We start from the raw sequence: 13,825 nt of genomic DNA, 5'->3' as shown, positions 1-13,825 counted from the left end.
TGTTGAGTTTCAAGCCAACTTCTGCACAACTTCAGAGTGGTATCATCTGCATATCTGAGATTGTTGCTATTTCTTCCTGCAATCTTAATTCCAACTTTTGATTCATCTAGCCCCACCTTTCTCATGATGTGCTCTGCATATAAGCTAAATAGGGAGGGTGACAATATACAGTCTTGCCAGACTCCTTTCCCAATTTTGAACCAATCAGTGGTTCCCCACAACCACATAATTGTGATCCACAGTGATGCACACAATCAAAGAGTTTAGCATAGTCAATGAAGCAGAAGTAGATGTTTTTCTGGAACTCCCTAGCTTTCTCCATGATCCAGCGTATGCTGGCAATTTGATCTCTAGTTCCTCTGCCTCTTCGAAATCCTGCCTGTAGTTCTGGTAGTTCTCGATCATACGTAGATGATCCAAGCCTAGGAAATATGGGAAACTAAGACAAAAAGAATATTCCTAAAGATCCAGACAAGATTGAACTGTGGGGAAAATTAAATAAGGTAAAATTTAACCAAGTAAAATATAGGAGCCTTTATCTGAGGAATAAAACATGGAAGGCTCAAGAAACTGGAGAGCCTGTCTTGACAATGGCACATGTGAAAAGTGTTTTAGTAGACCGCAAGATGATGATGAGCAGAGGGTATCATATAGTTGCTAAAAAGATAAATCCCTTTTGGGATATATTAATGAAAAAGCTTGGGATGGGATATTTACTCTGTCTTGGTTGGGATTTTGGGTCTTGTACTAAGCAGCACATTCTGGAAAGAATACTGACCATGTGAGGCAAATTCAGAGGAGGCTACCAAGATAGGGTAGGATTTTATAATACAACAAGGTTGTATTAGTATATCTTCTGGACTTTATTACTGTAATGAACCTTGTTGGGTGACCTTTAAGATGGTTTGTAATTGTAGCTGGCCTAAAATGTGATGATGTGTATTGCCTGCTAGAAGTTCTAAATGGCTCTTGTGTTGAAACAGATTCACTGGTTGTCTTCCAGAGCAAATTCAAGCTGGTCACTAGATTTTACATGACCTAGGTCCCAGCTATTTATAGGGCTAGTTATTCCCCTATAATATTTCCAAAATTCATGGTACAACAATTCAGGAAGGAATTGAGCTCATTACAAGGAATTATTTTAAAGTGATAGAGATAGAAATGAATAAACAGATTGATTATAGATAGCCACTGAAAAATAGACAATATATTAATTTACTTAAATAGAGACTTGTTTTAGAAAAACTCTGGTTCACATCCATACATCTATGATATTGTCTGTCTGTCTGTTTGTCTCTTCAAACAGTTCGGATCTGGATGGGGACGAATAGACTGCGACTCAACCCATCCAAGACGGAGTGGCTGTGGATACCAGCATCCCGGCACAGTCAGCTAATTCCATCGCTGACTGTGGGGGGCGAATCATTGGCCCCCAGGGAATCGGTGCACAATTTAGGCGTTCTCCTGGATGCACGGCAGTCTTTAGAAGATCATTTGACGGCCGTCGCCAGGGGAGCTTTTTATCAGGTTCGCCTGATTCGCCAATTGCGCCCTTTCCTGAATCGGGACTCGTTATGCACAGTCACTCATGCTCTCATTACTTCCCGTCTGGATTACTGCAATGCTGTCTACATGGGGCTCCACTTGAAGAGCACCAGGAGGCTTCAACTGGTACAGAATGCGGCCGCGCGGGGGATTGAGGGAGCGTCTCGTAGCTCCCATGTAACACCTCTCCTGCGCAGGCTGCATTGGTTGCCGGTGGTCTTCCGGGTGCGATTCAAGGTTTTGGTTATCACCTTTAAAGCACTCCATGGCATGGGACCGGGATATTTACGGTACCGCCTGCTGCCGCCAGTAACCTCCCATCGACCTGTGTGCTCCCACAGAGAGGGCCTCCTCAGGGTGCCGTCGGCCAGATAATGTCGGCTGGCGACCCCCAGGGGAAGAGCGTTCTCTGTGGGGGATCTGGCCCTGTGGAATGAACTACTTGTGGGGCTACGTCTTCTCCCTGATCTTCAGACCTTTAAGCGCAAGCTCAAAACTTTCTTCTTTCACCAAGCAGGGCTGGCCTAATGATAAATTTTTAATCAAGGGTTTTAGTGGGGTTTTTAAGGGGATTAATCTATTTTATAATTTTTTACTTATTAATTTTAAATTTCTCATCTTATTGAATCAGATTTATAATGAATATTGTATTTTAAACCTTTTTGATATTTATATTTTATTTCTGCTGTTCAACGCCCTGAGTCTTCGGAGAAGGGCGGTATAAAAATACGAAAAATAAATAAATAAATAAATAAAGTTACTTGCTTTCCTTTAATCCAGCTCTGTGTTTCTAATTTCACAAACTGGGATAATTGCTACAAGTTCCACAAATACTTATATTATAGGCCAAACAGAGTTGTAACAGGAAGATCCTAGAGTAGTTCTTAGTGATACATAAGTAGAAATGCATTAGATACATAAGTGTAGAAGTAGAAGTATTACTGTATGGTTATATTTATTCAGTCCTGCTTTGATAAAGCAGAACTGTGAAAGAATCATTTTATGACACAAAAGATCCCTTGACAGAGGCAGTAAAGGTGTTCCATAACTTTTCCCACTTTTCAGCTGTTCATTTCTTCACTTTTTTCTGCTTCAAAGATGAGATTCCAATAGTAGAGAATTATGTATATAATATCTAGCTCAAGGCTGAAGTTTTTTCTTTGCTGGATTGTTTTCCTGTAGATGTGATGACATTGTTATGATGCACATATAGACATACTTTTTATATACATTGGAAGAGCTCAGTGATCGATTACATACAGCACAAATAGTTTTGATCCTTGATATCTTCTGTTGTTGGGTGGGAGGGGTTGTTTCATTTTTTTGTTTAACATGGGACAGCAAACTTTTTCCCCTAAATATCCAAGAGGAGATAAGACAAAAGAACATATGGCAGCCTCCTGGAGCATTTTTACAAGCATTTCCAGCTCAAACAGCAGTTTTCACATTGTCTGGCTGCTTCAAACAGCCTTAATTTAGTTTTTAAAAGCAACACTTTCACCACATTGTAAATTAAAAAGTTTACTATAAAGACAGAAATCTCCACATATGTATGAGCTGTTCTGAGCATCGGTCCAGAAAAAAATCTAGAGTTTAAGCAAACATATGCTCATGTTAGATCAGATTATGGAATTTTCAAACGAGGTAAATACAGTCATGAGAGATTTCAATTACCTTCATTCCTAATAAAATCTTTTCAGACTACCACCAGCAAGGCTGGCAAAAATGTTTAGTAATCTGTCTGCTAAATGCTGAAAATGCAATCAGTCCCCAGGTACTTACTATCATATGTGGTGGACTTGTATGAAAGCAAGAAAATATTGGAACAAAATACATACCTGATTAGAAAAGATGACTAAGCAACCTATAGACCTGAAACCAGAAGTATTTCTGTTAGGTATAATGCTGGAGGGTTATGATAAAGGGACTACATATTTAGTTTTGCATGTACTGACAGCAGCAAGGATCATATTTGCAAAATACTGGAAAAATGAGCATACTCCACCAGATGAGGATATAATTCGGAAAATATTAGACTGTTCTGAGATGGACAGACTGAGTTTAAAAATAAAAGATAAGGATGACACAGAATATTACTTGATATGGAGTGAATTTTATGAGTGGTTAAAGATAAGAAGTAGAAAATAGATTAAAAAAATTATTGCTACGTATGAATTAAAGATAAAGATAGTTTATAACTATAAAAATGCCAATATATTTAACAGAATTATAAATAAACCAATATAAAGAGAAGTTTAGTCAAAATTATTCTGTTACATTATTACTATTGTTTCTAATATTTGTGTTCATATTTTTACTGCCTTTTCTTTGTTTTTCTTTTGTAAAAGATATACCCTGACAATAAACTGTATTCAAAATGTTTATGAATTTAAAAAAAAATCTTTTCAGACTAGCAAATGTACTAAAAGTTATATACACTTTTGTGAGATAATGCTCATTTCATTACAAGATTGAAATGGCTAAACTATACAGGATTATATTGAGATAAGGCAAGAAAGGAGAAGACAGGGTTATTATGTAGATTACATATGAGGCAGATGACCAGTACAGGTAGTTCTCAATTTATGACCATAATTGAGTCCAAAATTTCTGTTGCTAAGCAAGGCAGTTGTTAAGTGAATTTCCCGTTTCTTGCTACAATTGTTTGCAAGAAATGCCAATTGTTTGCAAGAAATGCCAATTGTCAAACATCCAAATTTTGATCACATGACCATGGGGATACTGCAGCAGTCGTACATGAAAAATAGTCATAAGTCACTTTTTTCAGTGCTGTTGTAACTTTCAACGGACATTGAATGAACGGTTGTAAGTCAAGGAACTACTTGTATCTTGGCAGCATTTTCAAAAATTGTTTATCCTTGCCTTCTTCCTAAAGCTGAGAGAAAGTGACTGATCCAAAGTCATCCAGCTGGCTTTGTACCTGTCAGCCTTCCCAGGTAAATCAGACAAGAGACATGACTACATGAATTGATTCTATTACATTGTAAGGGTATATTAACACACTCTTGCAACCCTAAAAGTACAGACTTCCTCCACCACTTCTAACTGCTTGATCTATTAGGGCGAGTCCTCCCCAAGTTTCTTTCTGTTGAGCCACTGTTGCAGCCTTCTGTTGAGCCTTCTGTTGAGCCACTGTCCAAAGCATGGTTGTCCAAACTTTTGGCTTGCGTTGAGTAAAGAGGAATTGTCTTGGATCACATATATAATATGTAATATAGTTAATGTATATGAATACATTATTTTTAAATATTTTTATTATCTTGTGGGCCTGCAGTAGTAGCTTTTCCTGCCTGGCCTAAAAATTTCCACCACCACCTCCTCCTCCTCCTCCTGCTGTTTTGGGTGATGAAGGAGATACAAAGTTCTTCTTGCTCTTCTGGTGGCCTCAACTATTGGTAATTAATGTTGTTGTAATGCGTCTTTGATTAATTAGTGTTGTTGTAATGTGTCTGATGTTGTCTTTCCATCTTCTTCTGAGTCTGCCTCATGTTCTTTAACCTTCTCTTTTTGTATATGTCTTGTATGGTATGGAATCCCAAGACTAACTTGTGCTAACAGAGGAAAAACACAAGATCCCTTGCTAGATAGAATGAAAGATCTGTCCACCCCAGCTTGCTATATGCGGTCCTAGGCTGAATGCCTTCTGAAGCCAGCTCCGATGTCCTGAGAATAGCTTTAAGCACTGAATCCAAACATTGGTGCTTGCCAATACCTTGACTCAGCTTTTCCATTTCTTTTGTACCAAAAACTTTCCCTTGGCCATTGAGGAACCATAATGACTCAGGGTCAGCTGCTTTATAGCATGCATTTGTAAGGTCTTTTTCTAATTTGTGTAATTAAATAAACTTGCATGAGAGTGCAGAAATCTTTAGTGATACAGTTTACCATGCATTTGTACATTAGCTTTGAGTAGTCCTTTGGGCTTTCTGAAGAGGCTTGCAGAAGAAAAAAAACACAGTTCATCATTAATAATAGTTCATAAATAACTCTTTTAATGTCCTTACAATATACAGCTGCATATTGCTGCATAGGTTAATCTGAAAGCATATATTTTATTTTTACAAAAGTGAGTTGGATGATGTCAGTTAATATTTGTATGAATAAATAACCAGTATTTGAGCAAAAATATTAAATAATCCTTCAGTTAAAAACTCCAGAACAAGAGAATAGATCTTGAATCTCCCTTAACCCTTTTCAAGGCCTCTTAATTTTGCATATGGCAATACCGGAAGCAATATTTAAAAGCACACTGAATATTGAATTGAATAGAATGTACTTTCTTTTAGAATGAAAAATCCAGTGTGTATCTTATGTATGCCTTTATGTATGCTTATCAGTTTAGTATCCAATTTATGAGAATAGTGTACATGAAAATACCATAATCCTAGTCAAAATATTAAAAACATTGAAAACTGCTAGATAAATACTGCTGAATATCTAATTCTCACAGTGCTTTCTTATGTCTGTATGTACCCATGTAGCATGGCTGTATTAGTATTAACCTTCTCATCTACTACCTTCTCCTATTGGCAATTTATGATTATATTACTTTGTTGTTTGTATGTACACCAAGAGCCTTCTGCACTGGATACAGATTACTTGTGTGTCAAATCACATTTGGCCAATAAACCTGTTCCGTTCCCTTCCCTTCCCCTCCACTCCACTCTACTCACAAAAACTGCAGAGTGTATAACATGATTGATTTTGTCCTCAGAGTACTGCCATAATGCCAGAGATAATGGTTCTTCCCTAACCACTTAGAACAGCTCTTTTAAGCAGCACTGCAACAATGCTTTTTTTCCTTTTCTTTCTTTTTTGTCTATCCGATCTCCACAAAATAGGCATAATAATAAGCCCTATCTATAAGAAATTTTTAGGTCACTTTCACTTATTAAGATTGGATGATAAGCAAAAAATTGTTGAATATGGCCAATAGTATGATTACACTTGCCACTTATAGCCAATTATCTCTCATAACAAGAGAGAGTTTATCTGAGTCAGGGATGTTATCCATTCTGTTATTCATTCTGCCCATACCCTAACCCTGGGAAAAGGAATGGTCCCATCCTCAATAAAGGAAGTTGTAGTGAGACCACTTCTGAAAAACATATAATTGGATCCCATAATTATAGGTTTGTAACCAACATTCCCTTCTTGGCCAAGACACTTGAACATTTGTGTCTGATCAGATGCAGATACTGTTAGAGAAAATTGATTAATTAGATCCATTTCTCTTGAGGTTTGGGTGGAATTTGGTGCATTCTGTTGCCATGTAGAATGATGTTTCCTATGAGAAAGGTAGAGTGCAACCTTGTTCGTTCTCCTGAATGTCTTCCACTCATATATGGATCACTTCCAGAAGGTATTGTTGGGGAAATGTCTATTTAATTCCATCATTTATACTGTGGAGTTCCACAAAGTTCCATTTTGCTCACTATGTGTGCTTCTAATAAAACATACACATTTATAAAAATAACAGCAAAATAATCTATATATTTTTTTATACAGAATAGAATTTTTAGGAGTCCTTGGTGCTATCTGAGCTTGGTTGTTTTTTTTTGTAGACGTTTCATTACCCAAACTAGGTAAGAGTGCTAGTTAATTTTACTTAATTTTACATTTTACTTAATTTTTACTTAATTTTACATACAATTTTAAGTAACGTTGTTAATTTTGTACATTTCAATTAATAAAATCTTTAATAATATATCAGTTTTTTTAAAAAAGTCTGATTCAATAAATAGATGAATTAATTAAAAATGTTATGGAAGGGGGTTCAATGTTATATTATTGCTTGTGGGATGTTTTGGAATTTATTTGAGCTCAAAAATCAAATATTAGTAGTAAAGACTGAATTGCAGTTAGAAGCGCCAAAATTTAAAAAAATAACTAGACTTCCTTCTTAGGGGAAAAAGGTTATTTATACATATGTAAGCAACTATATTGCAACTGGAAGGCTACACAAGAACTCCAGGTTCTTAGTAGCCAACTGATAAATCACAGAGTTTGCCTTGTTGGAATTAGGAAGCAGGGAAATTAGAGCTTAACTCTTCATATTTTTGCTGAGAATTCATTTTCCCAAGTTGCTTTTCCACCCCTGGGAAAAATTTATATTATCTTCCATTTCAACTCACAGTCTCCTGCCACTGTTTTTCATTACAAAAAATCCCAAAGAGCTGCCTGTTGTGTTGATCTCTTACATGTGTCGGCTGAGCAGTGCCTAATTTGGAACTGAATCAATAAAAATCAGCTATAGCAATAAATATAAAGAGAACAGTATTTAGTTCTGATCCTTTGGTTTAAATGATCTTTGGAGGGGGTTTATATGATCAAAGTTAATATCATGGTTTTGATGGGTTTTTCCCCCCCTTCCTTGCTTTATTCATTCTTCGGATAACACTCTCCACCCCCCAGTCTGTATGAAAGTGAAGCTGGAATGCTTGCTTCAGTTTTCACTTGATGGAAAGCATAAAGTCCATTTGTGTGCATGTTTCTTTGTAAAGTCGGTGAACTTAATAAATGACTGTGAATAGTCTGATAATGAGGACTCCAAAATAGCAGTATTAGATCAAGAATCTGAAAATGCCTCATTTGTTTGGGTTTCTATGAAGTAGAAAGATACATAATGGGAGAAACAATATTTTAAAATAATTTTAAAGCTCTGATTAGTCTTGAGAATGGAATTTACATCCAAGTCGTTTTTTTCAAATGTAACAGACAGGGTTGGTATCTAACAGTGAAACAAAAAGGGAGTATTTTTTAAAAACAACATTAAAACGTGCAGTCAAATGAACTTCTGAAGAATCTTTGTTCACTTGATTTGTGAGCTACTGATTTTTACTAATTACAGTGGCTACATATCAGTCATGCCAATAGATTATTCATTAGTTTTCCCATAGTTATTTTCAGCAAAACACTGAAAACACTACAGCACTCGCATTGTCAAACTTGTGGCGTCACAGCGGCGTCGCGTGATGTATCATGACTTCTCCCCCTTCGCTAAATGGGGCATGGCCAACACATGATGCATCCGGCCCATGGGCCATGAGTTTGACAGCCCTGCACTACAGTAAAAATATTATGAAGGATTTCTTGCCCTTAACTATTGCACAGAAAACAATAATATGATCCTTTATTATTGGGTTTTTAATTTTTAATTGGGTTTTATGGTTTTTAAATGTATTTTAAATTGGGACCAAATTTGAATAAGTTTTTTAGTTATTGTTTTATTTGTATTGTGTTATTAATTGTTGTTTTTACTTGGCTGTAAACCGCCCTGAGTCCTTCGGGAGAAGGGCGGTATACAAATTTAATAATAATAATAATAATAATAATAATAATAATAATAATAATAATAATAATAATAATAATAATAATAATAATAATAATAATTATTATTATTATTATTATTATTATTATTATTATTATTATTATTCTGCTTCTCCAGGGATAGAATTAAGATAATAGCAAAACTGGGTTTTCAGATGCCAAGTTCCAGAATAATCATAATTGTCATTTAAATAAATACAATGGATTCTGTTATTGGATTTTTTATCTGTGATTATGGTATCAGAAAGAGGGGTTATTTTTGGCACAGGCTACTTTATCAGATAACTAGGATGATATCTTTACAAATAATAGTCTTGACAGGGGAACCAATTATTGAGGGACGTGGTGGTCTCCCGTTCGTACATTGTGTTCAGGCTCAGGCTAGATCAGTGCTTGTCAACTTTGGCAACAGTATTATATATGGACTTCAATTCCCAGAATTCCCAAGCCAGTATATCTGTGGGGAATTCTGGGAGTTGAATTTATCCATCATAAATTTGCCAAGGTTGAGCAACATTGCACTTAGATAGTGAGAGACACATTACCAGTAATTTGGATTCCTGAACTGAGTTGGACTTAATGGTCTAAATCAGGGGTCACCAACCTTTCGGATCTCAGGGATCACTAAATTCATAATTTTAAATCCTGTGGACCACTAATACGTTTTTTAAAAAAGATAAATAGTTTTTAGTGCAATATAAAAAATGCAAATAATTTTTCTGTGGTTGGTGACCATTGGTCTAAATAGACCCTTCCAACCTTTTGATATTATGAAATACGGATAAAGCAAGAAAGGAAAATATCCCATTGTTCCTGGTTGGTATTCTATGTATTAATTAATTCTTGTATTGCTGTATGTATTCTTGTATTGCTTTCCAGAAATCCTAGGGGTACAGAATTCCAAGCCATTGTGAATGCCTTCTCTTCTACAAACAGATTTAAATGGATGTATTCAAAGCATATTCTTGTTTGTTTTCTTTCTTTCTTTTTTTATAAAAAAGTTTTATTTTTACATTCATATCAAATAATTCATCCAATGTACAATTATATACAATTAGTCGGGCTTGCCCAGTCACCACCCCCCTTTTTAACTCTCTTCCCTCTTCTACCTTCTTCTGCCTTCTTTCCAAACCTTCCTCTCCTTCTCTTATCTACATCCTCTCCTCCCTCCACCCTATACCTTCCTTCTCCCTCTTCTACCCCTCTTCCTTCCTCTTCTCCTCTTTCCTACCTCCTACTCTCTCTTTTCTCCCTCCTCACCGTTCTAAAATGGTAACTGGGCAGACCCGACCCTACATTAATTATATTTATACATCTTCAATAATCCCTGTACATTCACCATCACTCCATCTCTAGCCTCAACCCCCCAATTCCCCTCCCCCATACCCCCCACCCCGACTTCCCAGAACAAAATGCAGGGTATCAAAACTAACAATCATAATCTAAAATAATTCCTAAATTATAACCTCTAGTCTCTCCACACTTAATCACACTCTCAATTCCCCTCTCCTTCAAAAATATATCTAATACAAAATATTTCCTAAATTTACTCATATGCTATTCGATATTTTTTTATCTGATACTTATTCTGAATATAATCAATCCACATTTTCCATTCTAAAATATATTTTTCTTGTGTATAGTCTTTCAAATAAGCAGAGATTTTTGCCATTTCTGCCAGATTTGATACTTTAAGTGTCCATTCTTCAATTGTAGGTAATTCTTCTTTCTTCCAATATTGAGCAATCAAAAGTCTTGCGGCTGTTATTAAGTTCAAAATCAATTTAGTCTCTATAACTGTACAGTCCATAATTATTCCTAGTAAAAAGAACTGCGGAGTAAACTTAATCTTCTTTTTCAAAATATTCTGCATAATCCACCATACTTTAATCCAAAATGCTTTAACTTTTTTACAAGTCCACCATATATGGTAATAAGTGGCATCTTCACAATTGCATCTCCAACATTTAGCCTGTACATTAGAATACATACATGACAACTTTTTGGGGTCTAAATGCCATCTATAAAACATCTTATAAAAATTTTCTCTCATATTTTGCGCTTGTGTAAATTTCACATTCCTCACCCAAATTCTTTCCCAAGTTTCCAACATTATCGGTTGCTGAAAATTTTGTGCCCACTTAATCATACAATCCTTAACCAGTTCAGTCTCTGAGTCTATTTCTACTAATACACTATACAACCTCTTAATATGCTGTTGGCCTTGATCTCTCATTTGTTTTAACAAATTATCCTCAGTTTGCTTAACACCTATTTTTTGATCTAGTTTCCATCTAGCTTGTAATTGTCCATATTGGAACCATGTATAAGTTTTCCCTTCTTCCCCCATCTTTTCTCTGGATTTTAATTGTAATTCCCCCTTTTCCATACAAAGAAGTTCTTTATAGGTAACTACCTCCATCTTTTGATATATATTTATATTTTCTATCATGTGTCTCGGGATTGCCCATATTGGAATCTTTCCATCTAATTTATATTGATATTTCCTCCAGACCCTCAATAATGCATTTCTAATTATATTATTTTTAAATATTTTATCTACTTTCTTATCATATAATAAATAGGCATGCCACCCATATAACAAACCATAACCTTCTATATTCAAAACTCTTTCCTCAGTCAAATTAATCCAATCAGTTCTTGTTTGTTTTCTTAAAGAGACAAATCTGAAACTTGTCAACTATTTCAAGACGTGGAAATTTCTTCTGAAGTTGAAAACAGGCTTTTGACCTTAAGTTGGTGGCCTACTCCCATGAAAAAATAAAAGTTGTTGAAGTACAAAGATCTGTGTCTGCTTATGTGGATTTCCCCTTTATTGAAAGGAAAATGTAGATTGATGTTTTCTTTATTAACATGAATAGGAACTGTGCACTAGTCTTCTAAACGTTATTGTACAGTGATGGAACGTGCGCATGAATTGCTTAGCCAGAGAAAGGACAGATGCATCATTTTAAGTTGTGAAATTCTAGTAATGGTTTTAGTTTCAGAATGATAAAGGCTTTAAAAAATAAAAAATCCAAACTTTACTTTTGGTTTTTGTGAAATCTAAAAGGGACTGTGTTTAAGATTTATAGTATTCAATAGAGGGCACGATGACTCAGTGGTTAAAGGCCCTGAGTTTGTCAACTGGAAAGCTAAGTGCTGCATGATAGGGAGAACTAATGTTTCTTGTCCCAGCTCCTGCCCATCTAAACAGTTCAAATGCAACTAGATTAATAGGTACCACTTTGGTGGAAGGTAACAGCATACCATGCATCTTTGGCTACATGACCACAGAAAATGACTTTGGACAACATTGGTTCCCTTAGCCATGAGCACCACAACATAGAGTTGGATACCACTGGACAGGGAAACCTTTACCTTTAATATTCAGTAACCAAAAACAAATCAGGTATTTCTTAATTATTGCTAATATTTTTATAGGGAAAATTCTGACAAATTTGTGTTATTGACAGCTGTGTTATTGTCACCCACCAGATGTAGGTGGTACTATATTATTAAGGCAATATGATCCAAATGTTTTCAAGTATGCATTGCTCCTGCATGCTCAGGAGCCATAGGCTGTGTACTTCTGCTCTGCCCTAATGAAAAACTGAGTGGGCTTTGTCTGAAGCATAGAACTTACATTGAGCAAACTTGACTTTGTAATTTAGGGTCTATGATATTGTGTGATCTCTCCAGTGATAGCTCATTCATTTTTAATCTGACTACCTTTCTGTAGGGAACATTATAAAAATAATTATGCTTTTGTTTTTAAAAGTAGAAAGTAGAAACCTGGAGTAAGCAAGACAAAGAAATCATTACTATCAAACAATGCTTGTTTCAAAAGCTTTGAAGAAATCTAGAATTTTTTCTTAAATCTAGAGTCACTTGATTCACACCGAGAGTTGTTCAAATGCAATTAAGAGCTGAATAGAACTAATTAAAGACTATTTCCTTATGATAGTTTGCATGTAGCTGCTAATATCTCATGTAATGTATATCTGTATATTGACCAGTAAAAGTCCTTTGTATTGTTCTAGAATTTATTTAAAAGCCAACGCCATTTGGGATGCTAGTATCTCCTTGGATGTGAAATATTATGCCTCTACTTTGCTTCTTCTAAAACTCAGATGCTTCTTATTAGTCTATAATTAATATATAACTTTTATAACTTTTGCCAATAGAAAATAATCTTGGGAGCTCTAGCTCTTGCATGAAACTTTTAAGACAAACAGGCTCAGTTTCAGCATTCCTGTGGTAGCAGAACAGCATCTTCTAAAAAATTCATATTTTGGGACCCACTTACAAAAGCAGCAGTTTTTATTCCTGCAAAATTTAACAATGAGGAGTTTGTCCTTAACATTACATTTAATGAAGCAGCCCTACCAAGGCCTTACCTCAGGCTGGACTATAAAACTCTTCGTTCATGTTCTTATATAGAAGTTATCATATGTTAACTTCATGTGGAAAGATAAAAATGATCAGCTGTGTAAATCAATAAATCTTGTTGAAAAAGAATCTGTTTAGCACTTAGATGGGAATAGTCTAATGAACAGTGTTTACTGGGACTTCAAAAAGTTTCTTGTTGTTGTTGTTTAAAACGGATTATGAGGAAGGGGGCGTGATAAGTTTAGTTGCAGATATGGGCATCATGGAGAATGTAGGCAGTGTTTGCCCAGATATGCATGGTCCAAATCCCTCCAAATAGGGATGGGGAGACCAAATTAGAACTCCCTCTCAACTATAACACAGAAAAAGATGTTTATACAGTAAATAGACACCACATTCTTCAAGATTCAGTGAAAACCACTAATCTGAATTTGAATAGCCTTGAAGGCAATTCAGATAAACAAAACTCATTATTGTTTTCTGTGTGTATGCATGAATATACAATATGTGTATAATATATTGAAATATGTATGTACAG

The 13,825-nt window shown here is 35.4% G+C and overlaps 1 protein-coding gene across 1 annotated transcript in view; it reads left to right on the top strand.

The window, feature by feature from the left end:
* PDZRN3 (PDZ domain containing ring finger 3) overlaps nucleotides 1-13,825 on the top strand; it is a 244,143-nt gene that overhangs the window by 64,889 nt on the left and 165,429 nt on the right. The gene's annotated exons all lie outside the window — the stretch shown is intronic.

This window comes from Ahaetulla prasina, chromosome 2 (genome assembly GCF_028640845.1).
Source record: "Ahaetulla prasina isolate Xishuangbanna chromosome 2, ASM2864084v1, whole genome shotgun sequence".
NCBI classification, from domain to species: Eukaryota; Metazoa; Chordata; class Lepidosauria; order Squamata; family Colubridae; genus Ahaetulla; species Ahaetulla prasina.
Note: the sequence above shows the minus strand (reverse complement) of the source record. Positions and strands in the feature narration are given on the sequence as shown.